The sequence below is a fragment of the Hemitrygon akajei genome, chromosome 1, assembly GCF_048418815.1.
Source record: "Hemitrygon akajei chromosome 1, sHemAka1.3, whole genome shotgun sequence".
Lineage (NCBI taxonomy): Eukaryota > Metazoa > Chordata > Chondrichthyes > Myliobatiformes > Dasyatidae > Hemitrygon > Hemitrygon akajei.
In genome coordinates, this window is record NC_133124.1 from 139,821,368 (window position 1) to 139,847,678 (window position 26,311).

Sequence of the window (26,311 nt, forward strand, 5' to 3'; positions counted from 1 at the left end):
TTCACCTATCACCTCCCACCTTACCTCATCCCCGTCCCCAATAACCTGACTTCACCTATCACCTCCCACCTTACCTTACCCACTTCCCCACTAACCTGACTTCATCTATCACCTCCCAGTTTCTTACTTCACCCCCCTTCCCCACTAACCTGACTTCACCTATCACCTCCCACCTTACCTCACCCCCTTCCCCACTAACCTGACTTCATCTATCACCTCCCACCTTACTTCACCCCCATTCCCGACTAACCTGACTTCACCTATCATCTCCCAGCTTCTTTCTTCACCCCCTTCCTCACTAACCTGACTTCACCTATCACCTCCCACCTTACTTCAACCCCCTTCCCCAATAACCTGACTTCACCTATCACCTCCCACCTTACCTCATCCCCTTCCCCAATAACCTGACTTCACCTATCACCTCCCACCTTACCTTACCCACTTCCCCACTAACCTGACTTCATCTATCACCTCCCAGTTTCTTACTTCACCCCCCTTCCCCACTAACCTGACTTCACCTATCACCTCCCACCTTACCTCACCCCCTTCCCCACTCACCTGACTTCACCTATCACCTCCCAGTTTCTTACTTCACCCCACTTCCCCACTAACCTGACTTCCCCTATCACCTCCCAGTTTCTTACTTCACCCCGTTCCCCACTAACCTGACTTCCCCTATCATCTCCCAGTTTCTTACTTCACCCCCCTTCCCCACTAACCTGACTTCACCTATCACCTCCCAGCTTACCTCACCCACTTTCCCACTAACCAGACTTCACCTATCACCTCCCAGTTTCTTACTTCACCCCCATTCCCCAGTAACCTGACTTCACCTATCACCTCCCACCTTACCTCACCCACTTCCCCACTAACCAGACTTCACCTATCACCTCCCACCTTACCTCACCCCCTTCCCCACTCACCTAACTTCACCTATCACCTCCCAGTTTCTTACTTCACCCCACTTCCCCACTAACCCGACTTCCCCTATCACCTCCCAGTTTCTTACTTCACCCCACTTACCCACTAACCTGGCTTCACCTATCACCTCCCAGTTTCTTACTTCACCCCCCTTCCCCACTAACCTGACTTCACCTATCACCTCCCACCTTACCTCACCCACTTTCCCACTAACCAGACTTCACCTATCACCTCCCAGTTTCTTACTTCACCCCCATTCCCCACTAACCTGACTTCACCTATCACCTCCCACCTTACCTCACCAACTTCCCCACTAACCAGACTTCACCTATCACCTCCCAGTTTCTTACTTCACCCCACTTACCCACTAACCTGACTTCACCTATCACCTCTCAGTTTCTTACTTCACCCCCCTTCCCCACTAACCTGACTTCACCTATCACCTCCCACCTTACTTCACCCCACTTCCTCACTAACCCGACTTCCCCTATCACCTCCCAGTTTCTTACTTCACCCCACTTACCCACTAACCTGACTTCACCTATCACCTCTCAGTTTCTTACTTCACCCCCCTTCCCCACTAACCTGACTTCACCTATCACCTCCCACCTTACTTCACGCCCTTCCCCACTAACCTGATTTCACCTATCACCTCCCACCTTACTTCACCCCCTTCCCCACTAACCCGACTTCCACTATCACCTCCCAGTTTCTTACTTCACCCCACTTACCCACTAACCTGGCTTCACCTATCACCTCTCAGTTTCTTACTTCACCCCCCTTCCCCACTAACCTGACTTCCCCTATCACCTCCCAGTTTCTTACTTCACCCCCCTTCCCCACTAACCTGACTTCACCTATCACCTCCCACCTTACCTCACCCACTTTCCCACTAACCAGACTTCACCTATCACCTCCCAGTTTCTTACTTCACCCCCATTCCCCACTAACCTGACTTCACCTATCACCTCCCACCTTACCTCACCAACTTCCCCACTAACCAGACTTCACCTATGACCTCCCAGTTTCTTACTTCACCCCACTTACCCACTAACCTGACTTCACCTATCACCTCTCAGTTTCTTACTTCACCCCCCTTCCCCACTAACCTGACTTCACCTATCACCTCCCACCTTACTTCACCCCACTTCCTCACTAACCCGACTTCCCCTATCACCTCCCAGTTTCTTACTTCACCCCACTTACCCACTAACCTGACTTCACCTATCACCTCTCAGTTTCTTACTTCACCCCCCTTCCCCACTAACCTGACTTCACCTATCACCTCCCACCTTACTTCACGCCCTTCCCCACTAACCTGATTTCACCTATCACCTCCCACCTTACTTCACCCCCTTCCCCACTAACCTGACTTCTCCTATCACCTCCCACCTTACTTCACCCCCCTTCCCCACTAACCTGACTTCACCTATCACCTCATCAGTTTCTTACTTCACCCCCATTCCCCACTAATCTGACTTCACCTATCACCTCCCACCTTACTTCAACCCCCTTCCCGACTAACCTGACTTCACCTATCATCTCCCAGCTTCTTTCTTCACCCCCTTCCCCACTAACCAGACTTCACCTATCACCTCCCACCTTACTTCACCCCACTTCCCCACTAACCCGACTTCCCCTATCACCACCCAGTTTCTTACTTCACCCCACTTCCCCACTAACCTGACTTCACCTATCACTTCCCACCTTACCTCACCCACTTCCCCACTAACCAGACTTCACCTATCACCTCCCAGTTTCTTACTTCACCCCCATTCCCCACTAACCTGACTTCACCTATCACCTCCCACCTTACCTCACCCACTTCCCCACTAACCAGACTTCACCTATCACCTCCCACCTTACTTCAACCCCCTTCCCCACTAAACGGAATTCACCTATCACCTACACCTTACTTCAACCCCCTTCCCCATTAATCTGACTTCACCTATCACCTCCCAGCTTCTTACTTCACACCCATCTCCACTAAACTGACTTCCCCTATCACCTCCCAGTTTCTTACTTCACCCCCCTTCCCCACTAACCTGACTTCACCTATCACCTCCCACCTTACCTCACCCCCTTCCCCACTAACCTGACTTCACCTATCACCTCCCAGTTTCTTACTTCACCCCCATTCCCCACTAACCTGACTTCACCTATCACCTCCCACCTTACTTCACCCCCATTCCCCACTAACCTGACTTCACCTATCACCTCCCACCTTACTTCAACCCCCTTCCCCAGTAACATGACTTCAACTATCACCTCCCACCTTACTTCATCCCACTTCCCCACTAAGCTGACTTCCCCTATCACCTCCCACCTTACTTCACCACACTTCCCCACTAACATGACTTCCCCTATCACCTCCCACCTTACTTCAACCCCCTTCCCCACTAACATGACTTCACCTATCACCTCCCACCTTACCTCACCCACTTCCCCACTAACCTGACTTCATCTATCACCTCCCAGTTTCTTACTTCACCCCCTTCCCCACTAACCTGACTTCCCCTATCACCTCCCACCTTACTTCACCCCACTTCCCCACTAACATGACTTCCCCTATCACCTCCCACCTTACTTCAACCCCCTTCCCCACTAACATGACTTCACCTATCACCTCCCAACTTACCTCAACCCCTTCCCCACTAACCTGACTTCACCTATTACCTCCCACCTTACCTCACCCCCTTCCCCACTAACCTGACTTCACCTATCACCTCCCAGTTTCTTACTTCACCCCCCTTCCCCACTAACCTGACTTCACCTATCAGTTCCCACCTTACCTCACCCCCTTCCCCACTAATCTGACTTCACCTATCACCTGCCAACTTACTTCAACCCCCTTCCCCACTAACCTGACTTCACCTATCACCTCCCAACTTACCTCAACCCCTTCGCCACTAACCTGACTTCACCTATCACCTCCCACCTTACTTCACCCCCAATCCCGACTAACCTGACCTTACCTATCACCTCCCACCTTACTTCAACCGCCTTCCCCACTAAACTGACTTCACCTATCACCTCCCATCTTACCTCACCCCCTTCCCCACTAACCTGACTTCACCTATCACCTCCCACCATACTTCACCCCCTTCCCCACTAACCTGACTTCTCCTATCACCTCCCACATTACTTCACCCCACTTCCCCACTAACCTGACTTCACCTATCACCTCCCACCTTACTTCACCCCCATTCCCGACTAACCTGACTTCACCTATCATCTCCCAGCTTCTTTCTTCACCCCCTTCCCCACTAACCTGACTTCACCTATCACCTCCCACCTTACTTCACCCCCATTCCGGACTAACCTGACTTCACCTATCATCTCCCAGCTTCTTTCTTCACCCCCTTCCCCACTAACCTGACTTCACCTATCACCTCCCACCTTACTTCATCCCACTTCCCCACTAAACTGACTTCACCTATCACCTCCCACCTTACCTCACCCGCTTCCCCACTAACCTGACTTCACCTATCACCTCCCACCTTACTTCACCCCCATTCCCGACTAACCTGACTTCACCTATCATCTCCCAGCTTCTTTCTTCACCCCCTTCCCCACTAACCTGACTTCACCTATCACCTCCCACCTTACTTCATCCCACTTCCCCACTAACCTGACTTCCCCTATCACCTCCCACCTTACTTCACCCCACTTCCCCACTAACAGGACTTCCCCTATCACCTCCAACCTTACTTCAACCCCCTTCCCCACTAACATGACTTCACCTATCACCTCCCACCTTACCTCACCCACTTCCCCACTAACCTGACTTCACCTATCACCTCCCAGTTTCTTACTTCACCCCCCTTCCCCACTAACCTGACTTCCCCTATCACCTCCCACCTTCCTTCACCCCACTTCCCCAGTAACATGACTTCCCCTATCACCTCCCACCTTACTTCAACCCCCTTCCCCACTAACATGACTTCACCTATCACCTCCCAACTTACCTCAACCCCTTCCCCACTAACCTGACTTCACCTATCACCTCCCACCTTACCTCACCCCCTTCCCCACTAACCTGACTTCACCTATCACCTCCCAGTTTCTTACTTCACCCCCTTCCCCACTAACCTGACTTCTCATATCACCTCCCACCTTACTTCACCCCCCTTCCCCACTAACCTGACTTCACCTATCACCTCATCAGTTTCTTACTTCACCCCCATTCCCCACTAACCTGACTTCACCTATCACCTCCCACCTTACTTCACGCCCTTCCCCACTAACCTGATTTCACCTATCACCTCCCACCTTACTTCACCCCCTTCCCCACTAACCCGACTTCCACTATCACCTCCCAGTTTCTTACTTCACACCACTTACCCACTAATCTGGCTTCACCTATCACCTCTCAGTTTCTTACTTCACCCCCCTTCCCCACTAACCTGACTTCCCCTATCACCTCCCAGTTTCTTACTTCACCCCCCTTCCCCACTAACCTGACTTCACCTATCACCTCCCACCTTACCTCACCCACTTTCCCACTAACCAGACTTCACCTATCACCTCCCAGTTTCTTACTTCACCCCCCTTCCCCACTAACCTGACTTCCCCTATCACCTCCCAGTTTCTTACTTCACCCCCATTCCCCACTAACCTGACTTCACCTATCACCTCCCACCTTACCTCACCAACTTCCCCACTAACCAGACTTCACCTATCACCTCCCAGTTTCTTACTTCACCCCACTTACCCACTAACCTGACTTCACCTATCACCTCTCAGTTTCTTACTTCACCCCCCTTCCCCACTAACCTGACTTCACCTATCACATCCCACCTTACTTCACCCCACTTCCTCACTAACCCGACTTCCCCTATCACCTCCCAGTTTCTTACTTCACCCCACTTACCCACTAACCTGACTTCACCTATCACCTTTCAGTTTCTTACTTCACCCCCCTTCCCCACTAACCTGACTTCACCTATCACCTCCCACCTTACTTCACGCCCTTCCCCACTAACCTGATTTCACCTATCACCTCCCACCTTACTTCACCCCCTTCCCCACTAACCTGACTTCTCCTATCACCTCCCACCTTACTTCACCCCCCTTCCCCACTAACCTGACTTCACCTATCACCTCATCAGTTTCTTACTTCACCCCCATTCCCCACTAATCTGACTTCACCTATCACCTCCCACCTTACTTCAACCCCCTTCCCGACTAACCTGACTTCACCTATCATCTCCCAGCTTCTTTCTTCACCCCCTTCCCCACTAACCAGACTTCACCTATCACCTCCCACCTTACTTCACCCCACTTCCCCACTAACCCGACTTCCCCTATCACCACCCAGTTTCTTACTTCACCCCACTTCCCCACTAACCTGACTTCACCTATCACTTCCCACCTTACCTCACCCACTTCCCCACTAACCAGACTTCACCTATCACCTCCCAGTTTCTTACATCACCCCCATTCCCCACTAACCTGACTTCACCTATCACCTCCCACCTTACCTCACCCACTTCCCCACTAACCAGACTTCACCTATCACCTCCCACCTTACTTCAACCCCCTTCCCCACTAAACGGAATTCACCTATCACCTACACCTTACTTCAACCCCCTTCCCCATTAATCTGACTTCACCTATCACCTCCCAGCTTCTTACTTCACACCCATCTCCACTAAACTGACTTCCCCTATCACCTCCCAGTTTCTTACTTCACCCCCCTTCCCCACTAACCTGACTTCACCTATCACCTCCCACCTTACCTCACCCCCTTCCCCACTAACCAGACTTCACCTATCACCTCCCACCTTACTTCAACCCCCTTCCCCACTAAACGGAATTCACCTATCACCTACACCTTACTTCAACCCCCTTCCCCATTAATCTGACTTCACCTATCACCTCCCAGCTTCTTACTTCACACCCATCTCCACTAAACTGACTTCCCCTATCACCTCCCAGTTTCTTACTTCACCCCCCTTCCCCACTAACCTGACTTCACCTATCACCTCCCACCTTACCTCACCCCCTTCCCCACTAACCTGACTTCACCTATCACCTCCCAGTTTCTTACTTCACCCCCATTCCCCACTAACCTGACTTCACCTATCACCTCCCACCTTACTTCACCCCCATTCCCCACTAACCTGACTTCACCTATCACCTCCCACCTTACTTCAACCCCCTTCCCCACTAACATGACTTCAACTATCACCTCCCACCTTACTTCATCCCACTTCCCCACTAAGCTGACTTCCCCTATCACCTCCCACCTTACTTCACCACACTTCCCCACTAACATGACTTCCCCTATCACCTCCCACCTTACTTCAACCCCCTTCCCCACTAACATGACTTCACCTATCACCTCCCACCTTACCTCACCCACTTCCCCACTAACCTGACTTCATCTATCACCTCCCAGTTTCTTACTTCACCCCCCTTCCCCACTAACCTGACTTCCCCTATCACCTCCCACCTTACTTCACCCCACTTCCCCACTAACATGACTTCCCCTATCACCTCCCACCTTACTTCAACCCCCTTCCCCACTAACCTGACTTCACCTATCAGTTCCCACCTTACCTCACCCCCTTCCCCACTAATCTGACTTCACCTATCACCTGCCAACTTACTTCAACCCCCTTCCCCACTAACCTGACTTCACCTATCACCTCCCAACTTACCTCAACACCTTCGCCACTAACCTGACTTCACCTATCACCTCCCACCTTACTTCACCCCCAATCCCGACTAACCTGACCTTACCTATCACCTCCCACCTTACTTCAACCGCCTTCCCCAATAAACTGACTTCACCTATCACCTCCCATCTTACCTCACCCCCTTCCCCACTAACCTGACTTCACCTATCACCTCCCACCATACTTCACCCCCTTCCCCACTAACCTGACTTCTCCTATCACCTCCCACATTACTTCACCCCACTTCCCCACTAACCTGACTTCAACTATCACCTCCCACCTTACTTCACCCCCATTCCCGACTAACCTGACTTCACCTATCATCTCCCAGCTTCTTTCTTCACCCCCTTACCCACTAACCTGACTTCACCTATCACCTCCCACCTTACTTCACCCCCATTCCGGACTAACCTGACTTCACCTATCATCTCCCAGCTTCTTTCTTCACCCCCTTCCACACTAACCTGACTTCACCTATCACCTCCCAGTTTCTTACTTCACCCCACTTCCCCACTAACCTGACTTCCCCTATCACCTCCCACCTTACCTCACCCGCTTCCCCACTAACCTGACTTCACCTATCACCTCCCACCTTACTTCACCCCCATTACCGACTAACCTGACTTCACCTATCATCTCCCAGCTTCTTTCTTCACCCCCTTCCCCACTAAAATGACTTCACCTATCACCTCCCACCTTACTTCATCCCACTTCCCCACTAACCTGACTTCCCCTATCACCTCCCACGTTACTTCACCCCACTTCCCCACTAACATGACTTCCCCTATCACCTCCAACCTTACTTCAACCCCCTTCCCCACTAACATGACTTCACCTATCACCTCCCACCTTACCTCACCCACTTCCCCACTAACCTGACTTCACCTATCACCTCCCAGTTTCTTACTTCACCCCCCTTCCCCACTAACCTGACTTCCCCTATCACCTCCCACCTTCCTTCACCCCACTTCCCCAGTAACATGACTTCCCCTATCACCTCCCACCTTACTTCAACCCCCTTCCCCACTAACATGACTTCACCTATCACCTCCCAACTTACCTCAACCCCTTCCCCACTAACCTGACTTCACCTATCACCTCCCACCTTACCTCACCCCCTTCCCCACTAACCTGACTTCACCTATCACCTCCCAGTTTCTTACTTCACCCCCTTCCCCACTAACCTGACTTCTCCTATCACCTCCCACCTTACTTCACCCCCCTTCCCCACTAACCTGACTTCACCTATCACCTCATCAGTTTCTTACTTCACCCCCATTCCCCACTAATCTGACTTCACCTATCACCTCCCACCTTACTTTAACCCCCTTCCCGACTAACCTGACTTCACCTATCATCTCCCAGCTTCTTTCTTCACCCCCTTCCCCACTAACCAGACTTCACCTATCACCTCCCACCTTACTTCAGCCCACTTCCCCACTAACCCGACTTCCCCTATCACCACCCAGTTTCTTACTTCACCCCACTTCCCCACTAACCTGACTTCACCTATCACTTCCCACCTTACCTCACCCACTTCCCCACTAACCAGACTTCACCTATCACCTCCCAGTTTCTTACTTCACCCCCATTCCCCACTAACCTGACTTCACCTATCACCTCCCACCTTACCTCACCCACTTCCCCACTAACCAGACTTCACCTATCACCTCCCACCTTACTTCAACCCCCTTCCCCACTAACCAGACTTCACCTATCACCTACACCTTACTTCAACCCCCTTCCCCATTAATCTGACTTCACCTATCACCTCCCAGCTTCTTACTTCACACCCATCTCCACTAAACTGACTTCCCCTATCACCTCCCAGTTTCTTACTTCACCCCCCTTCCCCACTAACCTGACTTCACCTATCACCTCCCACCTTACCTCACCCCCTTCCCCACTAACCTGACTTCACCTATCACCTCCCAGTTTCTTACTTCACCCCCATTCCCCACTAACCTGACTTCACCTATCACCTCCCACCTTACTTCACCCCCATTCCCCACTAACCTGACTTCACCTATCACCTCCCACCTTACTTCAACCCCCTTCCCCACTAACATGACTTCAACTATCACCTCCCACCTTACTTCATCCCACTTCCCCACTAAGCTGACTTCCCCTATCACCTCCCACCTTACTTCACCACACTTCCCCACTAACATGACTTCACCTATCACCTCCCACCTTACCTCACCCACTTCCCCACTAACCTGACTTCACCTATCACCTCCCAGTTTCTTACTTCACCCCCCTTCCCCACTAACCTGACTTCCCCTATCACCTCCCACCTTACTTCACCCCACTTCCCCACTAACATGACTTCCCCTATCACCTCCCACCTTACTTCAACCCCCTTCCCCACTAACATGACTTCACCTATCACCTCCCAACATACCTCAACCCCTTCCCCACTAACCTGACTTCACCTATCAGCTCCCACCTTACCTCACCCCCTTCCCCACTAACCTGACTTCACCTATCACCTCCCAGTTTCTTACTTCACCCCCCTTCCCCACTAACCTGACTTCACCTATCAGTTCCCACCTTACCTCACCCCCTTCCCCACTACTCTGACTTCACCTATCTCCTGCCAACTTACTTCAACACCCTTCCCCACTTACCTGACTTCACCTATCACCTCCCAACTTACCTCAACCCCTTCGCCACTAACCTGACTTCACCTATCACCTCCCACCTTACTTCACCCCCAATCCCGACTAACCTGACCTTACCTATCACCTCCCACCTTACTTCAACCGCCTTCCCCACTAAACTGACTTCACCTATCACCTCCCATCTTACCTCACCCCCTTCCCCACTAACCTGACTTCACCTATCACCTCCCACCATACTTCACCCCCTTCCCCACTAACCTGACTTCTCCTATCACCTCCGACATTACTTCACCCCACTTCCCCACTAACCTGACTTCACCTATCACCTCCCACCTTACTTCACCCCCATTCCCGACTAACCTGACTTCACCTATCATCTCCCAGCTTCTTTCTTCACCCCCTTCCCCACTAACCTGACTTCACCTATCACCTCCTACCTAACTTCACCCCCATTCCGGACTAACCTGACTTCACCTATCATCTCCCAGCTTCTTTCTTCACCCCCTTCCACACTAACCTGACTTCACCTATCACCTCCCAGTTTCTTACTTCACCCCACTTCCCCACTAACCTGACTTCACCTATCACCTCCCACCTTACTTCACCCCCATTCCCGACTAACCTGACTTCACCTATCATCTCCCAGCTTCTTTCTTCACCCCCTTCCCCACTAACCTGACTTCACCTATCACCTCCCACCTTACTTCATCCCACTTCCACACTAACCTGACTTCCCCTATCACCTCCCACCTTACTTCACCCCACTTCCCCACTAACATGACTTCCCCTATCACCTCCAACCTTACTTCAACCCCCTTCCCCACTAACATGACTTCACCTATCACCTCCCACCTTACCTCACCCACTTCCCCACTAACCTGACTTCACCTTTCACCTCCCAGTTTCTTACTTCACCCCCCTTCCCCACTAACCTGACTTCCCCTATCACCTCCCACCTTCCTTCACCCCACTTCCCCACTAACATGACTTCCCCTATCACCTCCCACCTTACTTCAACCCCCTTCCCCACTAACATGACTTCACCTATCACCTCCCAACTTACCTCAACCCCTTCCCCACTAACCTGACTTCACCTATCACCTCCCACCTTACCTCACCCCCTTCCCCACTAACCTGACTTCACCTATCACCTCCCAGTTTCTTACTTCACCCCCCTTCCCCACTAACCTGACTTCACCTATCAGTTCCCACCTTACCTCACCTCCTTCCCCACTAATCTGACTTCACCTATCACCTCCCACCTTACTTCACCCCCCTTCCCCACTAACCTGACTTCACCTATCACCTGCCAACTTACTTCAACCCCCTTCCCCACTAACCTGACTTCACCTATCACCTGCCAACTTACTTCAACCCCCTTCCCCACTAACCTGACTTCACCTATCACCTCACACCTTACTTCACCCCCAATCCCGACTAACCTGACCTTACCTATCACCTCCCACCTTACTTCAACCGCCTTCCCCACTAAACTGACTTCACCTATCACCTCCCATCTTACCTCACCCCCTTCCCCACTAACCTGACTTCACCTATCACCTCCCACCTTACTTCACCCCCTTCCCCACATACCTGACTTCACCTATCACCTCCCACATTACTTCACCCCCCTTCCCCACTAAACTGACTTCACCTATCACCTCCCACCTTACTTCACCGCCATTCCCGACTAACCTGACTTCACCTATCATCTCCCAGCTTCTTTCTTCACCCCCTTCCCCACTAACCTGACTTCACCTATCACCTCCCAGTTTCTTACTTCACCCCACTTCCCCACTAACCTGACTTCCCCTATCACCTCCCACCTTACCTCACCCCCTTCCCCATTAACCTGACTTCACCTATCACCTCCCAACTTACTTCACCCCCATTCCCGACTAACCTGACTTCACCTATCATCTCCCAGCTTCTTTTTTCACCCCCTTCCCCACTAAGCTGACTTCCCCTATCACCTCCCACCTTACTTCACCACACTTCCCCACTAACATGACTTCCCCTATCACCTCCCACCTTACTTCAACCCCCTTCCCCACTAACATGACTTCACCTATCACCTCCCACCTTACCTCACCCACTTCCCCAATAACCTGACTTCACCTATCACCTCCCAGTTTCTTACTTCACCCCCCTTCCCCACTAACCTGACTTCCCCTATCACCTCCCACCTTACTTCACCCCACTTCCCCACTAACATGACTTCCCCTATCACCTCCCACCTTACTTCAACCCCCTTCCCCACTAACATGACTTCACCTATCACCTCCCAACTTACCTCAACCCCTTCCCCACTAACCTGACTTCACCTATCACCTCCCACCTTACCTCACCCCCTTCCCCACTAACCTGACTTCACCTATCACCTCCCAGTTTCTTACTTCACCCCCCTTCCCCACTAACCTGACTTTCCCTATCACCTCCCACCTTACTTCAACCCCCTTCCCCACTAACCTGACTTCACCTATCACCTCCCACCTTACTTCACCCCCAATCCCGACTAACCTGACCTTACCTATCACCTCCCACCTTACTTCAACCCCCTTCCCCACTAACCTGACTTCACCTATCACCTCCCACCTTACTTCACCCCCAATCCCGACTAACCTGACATTACCTATCACCTCCCACCTTACTTCAACCCCCTTCCCCACTAACCTGACTTCACCTATCACCTCCCACCATACTTCACACCCATCCCCACTAACCTGACTTCTCCTATCACCTCCCACATTACTTCACCCCACTTCCCCACTAACCTGACTTCACCTATCACCTCCCACCTTACTTCACCCCCATTCCCGACTAACCTGACTTCACCTATCATCTCCCAGCTTCTTTCTTCACCCCCTTCCCCACTAACCTGACTTCACCTATCACCTCCCACCTTACTTCACCCCCATACCCGACTAACCTGACTTCACCTATCATCTCCCAGCTTCTTTCTTCACCCCCTTCCACACTAACCTGACTTCACCTATCACCTCCCAGTTTCTTACTTCACCCCACTTCCCCACTAACCTGACTTCCCCTATCACCTCCCACCTTACCTCACCCGCTTCCCCACTAACCTGACTTCACCTATCACCTCCCACCTTACCTCACCCACTTCCCCACTAACCTGACTTCACCTATCACCTCCCAGTTTCTTACTTCACCCCCCTTCCCCACTAACCTGACTTCCCCTATCACCTCCCACCTTACTTCACCGCACTTCCCCACTAACATGACTTCCCCTATCACCTCCCACCTTACTTCAACCCCCATCCCCACTGACATGACTTCACCTATCACCTCCCAACTTACCTCAACCCCTTCCCCACTAACCTGACTTCACCTATCACCTCCCACCTTACATCACCCCCTTCCCCACTAACCTGACTTCACCTATCAGTTCCCACCTTACCTCACGCCCTTCCCCACTAATCTGACTTTACCTATCACCTGCCAACTTACTTCAACCCCCTTACCCACTAACCTGACTTCACCTATCACCTCCCACCTTACTTCACCCCCAATCCCGACTAACCTGACCTTACCTATCACCTCCCACCTTACTTCAACCGCCTTCCCCACTAAACTGACTTCACCTATCACCTCCCATCTTACCTCACCCCCTTCCCCACTAACCTGACTTCACCTATCACCTCCCACCATACTTCACCCCCTTCCCCACTAACCTGACTTCTCCTATCTCCTCCCACATTACTTCACCCCCCTTCCCCACTAACCTGACTTCACCTATCACCTCCCACCTTACTTCACCCCCATTCCCGACTAACCTGACTTCACCTATCATCTCCCAGCTTCTTTCTTCACCCTCTTCCCCACTAACCTGACTTCACCTATCACCTCCCACCTTACTTCAACCCCCTTCCCCAATAACCTGACTTCACCTATCACCTCCCACCTTACCTCATCCCCGTCCCCAATAACCTGACTTCACCTATCACCTCCCACCTTACCTTACCGACTTCCCCACTAACCTAACTTCATCTATCACCTCCCAGTTTCTTACTTCACCCCCCTTCCCCACTAACCTGACTTCACCTATCACCTCCCACCTTACTTCACCCCCATTCCCGACTAACCTGACTTCACCTATCATCTCCCAGCTTCTTTCTTCACCCCCTTCCTCACTAACCTGACTTCACCTATCACCTCCCACCTTACTTCAACCCCCTTCCCCAATAACCTGACTTCACCTATCACCTCCCACCTTACCTCATCCCCTTCCCCAATAACCTGACTTCACCTATCACCTCCCAGTTTCTTACTTCACCCCACTTCCCCACTAACCTGACTTCACCTATCACCTCCCACCTTACCTCACCCACTTCCCCACTAACCTGACTTCATCTATCACCTCCCAGTTTCTTACTTCACCCCCCTTCCCCACTAACCTGACTTCACCTATCACCTCCCACCTTACCTCACCCCCTTCCCCACTCACCTGACTTCACCTATCACCTCCCAGTTTCTTACTTCACCCCACTTCCCCACTAACCTGACTTCCCCTATCACCTCCCAGTTTCTTACTTCACCCCGTTCCCCACTAACCTGACTTCCCCTATCACCTCCCAGTTTCTTACTTCACCCCCCTTCCCCACTAACCTGACTTCACCTATCACCTCCCAGCTTACCTCACCCACTTTCCCACTAACCAGACTTCACCTATCACCTCCCAGTTTCTTACTTCACCCCCATTCCCCACTAACCTGACTTCACCTATCACCTCCCACCTTACCTCACCCACTTCCCCACTAACCAGACTTCACCTATCACCTCCCACCTTACTTCACCCCACTTCCCCACTAAACCGACTTCCCCTATCACCTCCCAGTTTCTTACTTCACCCCACTTACCCACTAACCTGGCTTCACCTATCACCTCCCAGTTTCTTACTTCACCCCCCTTCCCCACTAACCTGACTTCACCTATCACCTCCCACCTTACCTCACCCACTTTCCCACTAACCAGACTTCACCTATCACCTCCCAGTTTCTTACTTCCCCCCCATTCCCCACTAACCTGACTTCACCTATCACCTCCCACCTTACCTCACCAACTTCCCCACTAACCAGACTTCACCTATCACCTCCCAGTTTCTTACTTCACCCCACTTCCCCACTAACCTGACTTCCCCTATCACCTCCCAGTTTCTTACTTCACCCCGTTCCCCACTAACCTGACTTCCCCTATCACCTCCCAGTTTCTTACTTCACCCCCCTTCCCCACTAACCTGACTTCACCTATCACCTCCCAGCTTACCTCACCCACTTTCCCACTAACCAGACTTCACCTATCACCTCCCAGATTCTTACTTCACCCCCATTCCCCACTAACCTGACTTCACCTATCACCTCCCACCTTACCTCACCCACTTCCCCACTAACCAGACTTCACCTATCACCTCCCACCTTACTTCACCCCACTTCCCCACTAACCCGACTTCCCCTATCACCTCCCAGTTTCTTACTTCACCCCACTTACCCACTAACCTGGCTTCACCTATCACCTCCCAGTTTCTTACTTCACCCCCCTTCCCCACTAACCTGACTTCACCTATCACCTCCCACCTTACCTCACCCACTTTCCCACTAACCAGACTTCACCTATCACCTCCCAGTTTCTTACTTCACCCCCATTCCCCACTAACCTGACTTCACCTATCACCTCCCACCTTACCTCACCAACTTCCCCACTAACCAGACTTCACCTATCACCTCCCAGTTTCTTACTTCACCCCACTTACCCACTAACCTGACTTCACCTATCACCTCTCAGTTTCTTACTTCACCCCCCTTCCCCACTAACCTGACTTCACCTATCACCTCCCACCTTACTTCACCCCACTTCCTCACTAACCCGACTTCCCCTATCACCTCCCAGTTTCTTACTTCACCCCACTTACCCACTAACCTGACTTCACCTATCACCTCTCAGTTTCTTACTTCACCCCCCTTCCCCACTAACCTGACTTCACCTATCACCTCCCACCTTACTTCACGCCCTTCCCCACTAACCTGATTTCACCTATCACCTCCCACCTTACTTCACCCCCTTCCCCACTAACCCGACTTCCACTATCACCTCCCAGTTTCTTACTTCACCCCACTTACCCACTAACCTGGCTTCACCTATCACCTCTCAGTTTCTTACTTCACCCCCCTTCCCCACTAACCTGACTTCCCCTATCACCTCCCAGTTTCTTACTTCACCCCCCTTCCCCACTAACCTGACTTCACCTATCACCTCCCACCTTACCTCACCCACTTTCCCACTAACCAGACTTCACCTATCACCTCCCAGTTTCTTACTTCACCCCCATTCCCCACTAACCTGACTTCACCTATCACCTCCCACCTTACCTCACCAACTTCCCCACTAACCAGACTTCACCTATCACCTCCCAGTTTCTTACTTCACCCCCATTCCCCACTAACCTGACTTCACCTATCACCTCCCACCTTACCTCACCAACTTCCCCACTAACCAGACTTCACCTATCACCTCCCAGTTTCTTACTTCACCCCACTTACCCACTAACCTGACTTCACCTATCACCTCTCAGTTTCTTACTTCACCCCCCTTCCCCACTAACCTGACTTCACCTATCACCTCCCACCTTACTTCACGCCCTTCCCCACTAACCTGATTTCACCTATCACCTCCCACCTTACTTCACCCCCTTCCCCACTAACCTGACTTCTCCTATCACCTCCCACCTTACTTCACCCCCCTTCCCCACTAACCTGACTTCACCTATCACCTCATCAGTTTCTTACTTCACCCCCATTCCCCACTAATCTGACTTCACCTATCACCTCCCACCTTACTTCAACCCCCTTCCCGACTAACCTGACTTCACCTATCATCTCCCAGCTTCTTTCTTCACCCCCTTCCCCACTAACCAGACTTCACCTATCACCTCCCACCTTACTTCACCCCACTTCCCCACTAACCCGACTTCCCCTATCACCACCCAGTTTCTTACGTCACCCCACTTCCCCACTAACCTGACTTCACCTATCACTTCCCACCTTACCTCACCCACTTCCCCACTAACCAGACTTCACCTATCACCTCCCAGTTTCTTACTTCACCCCCATTCCCCACTAACCTGACTTCACCTATCACCTCCCACCTTACCTCACCCACTTCCCCACTAACCAGACTTCACCTATCACCTCCCACCTTACTTCAACCCCCTTCCCCACTAAACGGAATTCACCTATCACCTACACCTTACTTCAACCCCCTTCCCCATTAATCTGACTTCACCTATCACCTCCCAGCTTCTTACTTCACACCCATCTCCACTAAACTGACTTCCCCTATCACCACCCAGTTTCTTACGTCACCCCACTTCCCCACTAACCTGACTTCACCTATCACTTCCCACCTTACCTCACCCACTTCCCCACTAACCAGACTTCACCTATCACCTCCCAGTTTCTTACTTCACCCCCATTCCCCACTAACCTGACTTCACCTATCACCTCCCACCTTACCTCACCCACTTCCCCACTAACCAGACTTCACCTATCACCTCCCACCTTACTTCAACCCCCTTCCCCACTAAACGGAATTCACCTATCACCTACACCTTACTTCAACCCCCTTCCCCATTAATCTGACTTCACCTATCACCTCCCAGCTTCTTACTTCACACCCATCTCCACTAACCTGACTTCACCTATCACCTCCCACCTTACCTCACCCCCTTCCCCACTAACCTGACTTCACCTATCACCACCCAGTTTCTTACTTCACCCCCATTCCACACTAACCTGACTTCACCTATCACCTCCCACCTTACTTCACCCCCATTCCCCACTAACCTGACTTCACCTATCACCTCCCACCTTACTTCAACCCCCTTCCCCACTAACATGACTTCAACTATCACCTCCCACCTTACTTCATCCCACTTCCCCACTAAGCTGACTTCCCCTATCACCTCCCACCTTACTTCACCACACTTCCCCACTAACATGACTTCCCCTATCACCTCCCAACTTACTTCAACCCCCTTCCCCACTAACATGACTTCACCTATCACCTCCCACCTTACCTCACCCACTTCCCCACTAACCTGACTTCATCTATCACCTCCCAGTTTCTTACTTCACCCCCCTTCCCCACTAACCTGACTTCCCCTATCACCTCCCACCTTACTTCACCCCACTTCCCCACTAACATGACTTCCCCTATCACCTCCCACCTTACTTCAACCCCCTTCCCCACTAACATGACTTCACCTATCACCTCCCAACTTACCTCAACCCCTTCCCCACTAACCTGACTTCACCTATCACCTCCCACCTTACCTCACCCCCTTCCCCACTAACCTGACTTCACCTATCACCTCCCAGTTTCTTACTTCACCCCCCTTCCCCACTAACCTGACTTCACCTATCAGTTCCCACCTTACCTCACCCCCTTCCCCACTAATCTGACTTCACCTATCACCTGCCAACTTACTTCAACCCCCTTCCCCACTAACCTGACTTCACCTATCACCTCCCAACTTACCTCAACCCCTTCGCCACTAACCTGACTTCACCTATCACCTCCCACCTTACTTCACCCCCAATCCCGACTAACCTGACCTTACCTATCACCTCCCACCTTACTTCAACCGCCTTCCCCACTAAACTGACTTCACCTATCACCTCCCATCTTACCTCACCCCCTTCCCCACTAACCTGACTTCACCTATCACCTCCCACCATACTTCACCCCCTTCCCCACTAACCTGACTTCTCCTATCACCTCCCACATTACTTCACCCCACTTCCCCACTAACCTGACTTCACCTATCACCTCCCACCTTACTTCACCCCCATTCCCGACTAACCTGACTTCACCTATCATCTCCCAGCTTCTTTCTTCACCCCCTTCCCCACTAACCTGACTTCACCTATCACCTCCCACCTTACTTCACCCCCATTCCGGACTAACCTGACTTCACCTATCATCTCCCAGCTTCTTTCTTCACCCCCTTCCACACTAACCTGACTTCACCTATCACCTCCCAGTTTCTTACTTCACCCCACTTCCCCACTAACCTGACTTCCCCTATCACCTCCCACCTTACCTCACCCGCTTCCCCACTAACCTGACTTCACCTATCACCTCCCACCTTACTTCACCCCCATTCCCGACTAACCTGACTTCACCTATCATCTCCCAGCTTCTTTCTTCACCCCCTTCCCCACTAACCTGACTTCACCTATCACCTCCCACCTTACTTCATCCCACTTCCCCACTAACCTGACTTCCCCTATCAACTCCCACCTTACTTCAACCCACTTCCCCACTAACATGACTTCCCCTATCACCTCCAACCTTACTTCAACCCCCTTCCCCACTAACATTACTTCACCTATCACCTCCCACCTTACCTCACCCACTTCCCCACTAACCTGACTTCACCTATCACCTCCCAGTTTCTTACTTCACCCCCCTTCCCCACTAACCTGACTTCCCCTATCACCTCCCACCTTCCTTCACCCCACTTCCCCAGTAACATGACTTCACCTATCACCTCCCAACTTACCTCAACCCCTTCCCCACTAACCTGACTTCACCTATCACCTCCCACCTTACCTCACCCCCTTCCCCACTAACCTGACTTCACCTATCACCTCCCAGTTTCTTACTTCACCCCCTTCCCCACTAACCTGACTTCTCCTATCACCTCCCACCTTACTTCACCCCCTTCCCCACTAACCTGACTTCACCTATCACCTCATCAGTTTCTTACTTCACCCCCATTCCCCACTAACCTGACTTCACCTATCAACTCCCACCTTACTTCACGCCCTTCCCCACTAACCTGATTTCACCTATCACCTCCCACCTTACTTCACCCCCTTCCCCACTAACCCGACTTCCACTATCACCTCCCAGTTTCTTACTTCACCCCACTTACCCACTAACCTGGCTTCACCTATCACCTCTCAGTTTCTTACTTCACCCCCCTTCCCCACTAACCTGACTTTCCCTATCACCTCCCAGTTTCTTACTTCACCCCCCTTCCCCACTAACCTGACTTCACCTATCACCTCCCACCTTACCTCACCCACTTTCCCACTAACCAGACTTCACCTATCACCTCCCAGTTTCTTACTTCACCCCCATTCCCCACTAACCTGACTTCACCTATCACCTCCCACCTTACCTCACCAACTTCCCCACTAACCAGACTTCACCTATCACCTCCCAGTTTCTTACTTCACCCCACTTACCCACTAACCTGACTTCACCTATCACCTCTCAGTTTCTTACTTCACCCCCCTTCCCCACTAACCTGACTTCACCTATCACCTCCCACCTTACTTCACCCCACTTCCTCACTAACCCGACTTCCCCTATCACCTCCCAGTTTCTTACTTCACCCCACTTACCCACTAACCTGACTTCACCTATCACCTCTCAGTTTCTTACTTCACCCCCCTTCCCCACTAACCTGACTTCACCTATCACCTCCCACCTTACTTCACGCCCTTCCCCACTAACCTGATTTCACCTATCACCTCCCACCTTACTTCACCCCCTTCCCCACTAACCTGACTTCTCCTATCACCTCCCACCTTACTTCACCCCCCATCCCCACTAACCTGACTTCACCTATCACCTCATCAGTTTCTTACTTCACCCCCATTCCCCACTAATCTGACTTCACCTATCACCTCCCACCTTACTTCAACCCCCTTCCCGACTAACCTGACTTCACCTATCATCTCCCAGCTTCTTTCTTCACCCCCTTCCCCACTAACCAGACTTCACCTATCACCTCCCACCTTACTTCACCCCACTTCCCCACTAACCCGACTTCCCCTATCACCACCCAGTTTCTTACTTCACCCCACTTCCCCACTAACCTGACTTCACCTATCACCTCCCAGTTTCTTACTTCACCCCACTTACCCACTAACCTGACTTCACCTATCACCTCTCAGTTTCTTACTTCACCCCCCTTCCCCACTAACCTGACTTCCCCTATCACCTCCCACCTTACTTCACCCCCTTCCCCACTAACCCGACTTCCACTATCACCTCCCAGTTTCTTACTTCACCCCACTTACCCACTAACCTGGCTTCACCTATCACCTCTCAGTTTCTTACTTCACCCCCCTTCCCCACTAACCTGACTTCCCCTATCACCTCCCAGTTTCTTACTTCACCCCCCTTCCCCACTAACCTGACTTCACCTATCACCTCCCACCTTACCTCACCCACTTTCCCACTAACCAGACTTCACCTATCACCTCCCAGTTTCTTACTTCACCCCCATTCCCCACTAACCTGACTTCACCTATCACCTCCCACCTTACCTCACCAACTTCCCCACTAACCCGACTTCCCCTATCACCTCCCAGTTTCTTACTTCACCCCACTTACCCACTAACCTGACTTCACCTATCACCTCTCAGTTTCTTACTTCACCCCCCTTCCCCACTAACCTGACTTCACCTATCACCTCCCACCTTACTTCACGCCCTTCCCCACTAACCTGATTTCACCTATCACCTCCCACCTTACTTCACCCCCTTCCCCACTAACCTGACTTCTCCTATCACCTCCCACCTTACTTCACCCCCCTTCCCCACTAACCTGACTTCACCTATCACCTCATCAGTTTCTTACTTCACCCCCATTCCCCACTAATCTGACTTCACCTATCACCTCCCACCTTACTTCAACCCCCTTCCCGACTAACCTGACTTCACCTATCATCTCCCAGCTTCTTTCTTCACCCCCTTCCCCACTAACCAGACTTCACCTATCACCTCCCACCTTACTTCACCCCACTTCCCCACTAACCCGACTTCCCCTATCACCACCCAGTTTCTTACGTCACCCCACTTCCCCACTAACCTGACTTCACCTATCACTTCCCACCTTACCTCACCCACTTCCCCACTAACCAGACTTCACCTATCACCTCCCAGTTTCTTACTTCACCCCCATTCCCCACTAACCTGACTTCACCTATCACCTCCCACCTTACCTCACCCACTTCCCCACTAACCAGACTTCACCTATCACCTCCCACCTTACTTCAACCCCCTTCCCCACTAAACGGAATTCACCTATCACCTACACCTTACTTCAACCCCCTTCCCCATTAATCTGACTTCACCTATCACCTCCCAGCTTCTTACTTCACACCCATCTCCACTAAACTGACTTCCCCTATCACCTCCCAGTTTCTTACTTCACCCCCCTTCCCCACTAACCTGACTTCACCTATCACCTCCCACCTTACCTCACCCCCTTCCCCACTAACCTGACTTCACCTATCACCACCCAGTTTCTTACTTCACCCCCATTCCCCACTAACCTGACTTCACCTATCACCTCCCACCTTACTTCACCCCCATTCCCCACTAACCTGACTTCACCTATCACCTCCCACCTTACTTCAACCCCCTTCCCCACTAACATGACTTCAACTATCACCTCCCACCTTACTTCATCCCACTTCCCCACTAAGCTGACTTCCCCTATCACCTCCCACCTTACTTCACCACACTTCCCCACTAACATGACTTCCCCTATCACCTCCCACCTTACTTCAACCCCCTTCCCCACTAACATGACTTCACCTATCACCTCCCACCTTACCTCACCCACTTCCCCACTAACCTGACTTCATCTATCACCTCCCAGTTTCTTACTTCACCCCCCTTCCCCACTAACCTGACTTCCCCTATCACCTCCCACCTTACTTCACCCCACTTCCCCACTAACATGACTTCCCCTATCAACTCCCACCTTACTTCAACCCCCTTCCCCACTAACATGACTTCACCTATCACCTCCCAACTTACCTCAACCCCTTCCCCACTAACCTGACTTCACCTATCACCTCCCACCTTACCTCACCCCCTTCCCCACTAACCTGACTTCACCTATCACCTCCCAGTTTCTTACTTCACCCCCCTTCCCCACTAACCTGACTTCACCTATCAGTTCCCACCTTACCTCACCCCCTTCCCCACTAATCTGACTTCACCTATCACCTGCCAACTTACTTCAACCCCCTTCCCCACTAACCTGACTTCACCTATCACCTCCCAACTTACCTCAACCCCTTCGCCACTAACCTGACTTCACCTATCACCTCCCACCTTACTTCACCCCCAATCCCGACTAACCTGACCTTACCTATCACCTCCCACCTTACTTCAACCGCCTTCCCCACTAAACTGACTTCACCTATCACCTCCCATCTTACCTCACCCCCTTCCCCACTAACCTGACTTCACCTATCACCTCCCACCATACTTCACCCCCTTCCCCACTAACCTGACTTCTCCTATCACCTCCCACATTACTTCACCCCACTTCCCCACTAACCTGACTTCACCTATCACCTCCCACCTTACTTCACCCCCATTCCCGACTAACCTGACTTCACCTATCATCTCCCAGCTTCTTTCTTCAACCCCTTCCCCACTAACCTGACTTCACCTATCACCTCCCACCTTACTTCACCCCCATTCCGGACTAACCTGACTTCACCTATCATCTCCCAGCTTCTTTCTTCACCCCCTTCCACACTAACCTGACTTCACCTATCACCTCCCAGTTTCTTACTTCACCCCACTTCCCCACTAACCTGACTTCCCCTATCACCTCCCACCTTACCTCACCCGCTTCCCCACTAACCTGACTTCACCTATCACCTCCCACCTTACTTCACCCCCATTCCCGACTAACCTGACTTCACCTATCATCTCCCAGCTTCTTTCTTCACCCCCTTCCCCACTAACCTGACTTCACCTATCACCTCCCACCTTACTTCATCCCACTTCCCCACTAACCTGACTTCCCCTATCAACTCCCACCTTACTTCAACCCACTTCCCCACTAACATGACTTCCCCTATCACCTCCAACCTTACTTCAACCCCCTTCCCCACTAACATGACTTCACCTATCACCTCCCACCTTACCTCACCCACTTCCCCACTAACCTGACTTCACCTATCACCTCCCAGTTTCTTACTTCACCCCCCTTCCCCACTAACCTGACTTCCCCTATCACCTCCCACCTTCCTTCACCCCACTTCCCCAGTAACATGACTTCACCTATCACCTCCCAACTTACCTCAACCCCTTCCCCACTAACCTGACTTCACCTATCACCTCCCACCTTACCTCACCCCCTTTCCCACTAACCTGACTTCACCTATCACCTCCCAGTTTCTTACTTCACCCCCTTCCCCACTAACCTGACTTCTCCTATCACCTCCCACCTTACTTCACCCCCCTTCCCCACTAACCTGACTTCACCTATCACCTCATCAGTATCTTACTTCACCCCCATTCCCCACTAACCTGACTTCACCTATCACCTCCCACCTTACTTCACGCCCTTCCCCACTAACCTGATTTCACCTATCACCTCCCACCTTACTTCACCCCATTCCCCACTAACCCGACTTCCACTATCACCTCCCAGTTTCTTACTTCACCCCACTTACCCACTAACCTGGCTTCACCTATCACCTCTCAGTTTCTTACTTCACCCCCCTTCCCCACTAACCTGACTTTCCCTATCACCTCCCAGTTTCTTACTTCACCCCCCTTCCCCACTAACCTGACTTCACCTATCACCTCCCACCTTACCTCACCCACTTTCCCACTAACCAGACTTCACCTATCACCTCCCAGTTTCTTACTTCACCCCCATTCCCCACTAACCTGACTTCACCTATCACCTCCCACCTTACCTCACCAACTTCCCCACTAACCAGACTTCACCTATCACCTCCCAGTTTCTTACTTCACCCCACTTACCCACTAACCTGACTTCACCTATCACCTCTCAGTTTCTTACTTCACCCCCCTTCCCCACTAACCTGACTTCACCTATCACCTCCCACCTTACTTCACCCCACTTCCTCACTAACCCGACTTCCCCTATCACCTCCCAGTTTCTTACTTCACCCCACTTACCCACTAACCTGACTTCACCTATCACCTCTCAGTTTCTTACTTCACCCCCCTTCCCCACTAACCAGACTTCACCTATCACCTCCCACCTTACTTCACGCCCTTCCCCACTAACCTGATTTCACCTATCACCTCCCACCTTACTTCACCCCCTTCCCCACTAACCTGACTTCTCCTATCACCTCCCACCTTACTTCACCCCCCTTCCCCACTAACCTGACTTCACCTATCACCTCATCAGTTTCTTACTTCACCCCCATTCCCCACTAATCTGACTTCACCTATCACCTCCCACCTTACTTCAACCCCCTTCCCGACTAACCTGACTTCACCTATCATCTCCCAGCTTCTTTCTTCACCCCCTTCCCCACTAACCAGACTTCACCTATCACCTCCCACCTTACTTCACCCCACTTCCCCACTAACCCGACTTCCCCTATCACCACCCAGTTTCTTACTTCACCCCACTTCCCCACTAACCTGACTTCACCTATCACTTCCCAGTTTCTTACTTCACCCCCATTCCCCACTAACCTGACTTCACCTATCACCTCCCACCTTACCTCACCCACTTCCCCACTAACCAGACTTCACCTATCACCTCCCACCTTACTTCAACCCCCTTCCCCACTAAACGGAATTCACCTATCACCTACACCTTACTTCAACCCCCTTCCCCATTAATCTGACTTCACCTATCACCTCCCAGTTTCTTACTTCACCCCCCTTCCCCACTAACCTGACTTCACCTATCAGTTCCCACCTTACCTCACCCCCTTCCCCACTAATCTGACTTCACCTATCACCTGCCAACTTACTTCAACCCCCTTCCCCACTAACCTGACTTCACCTATCACCTCCCAACTTACCTCAACCCCTTCGCCACTAACCTGACTTCACCTATCACCTCCCACCTTACTTCACCCCCAATCCCGACTAACCTGACCTTACCTATCACCTCCCACCTTACTTCAACCGCCTTCCCCACTAAACTGACTTCACCTATCACCTCCCATCTTACCTCACCCCCTTCCCCACTAACCTGATTTCACCTATCACCTCCCACCATACTTCACCCCCTTCCCCACTAACC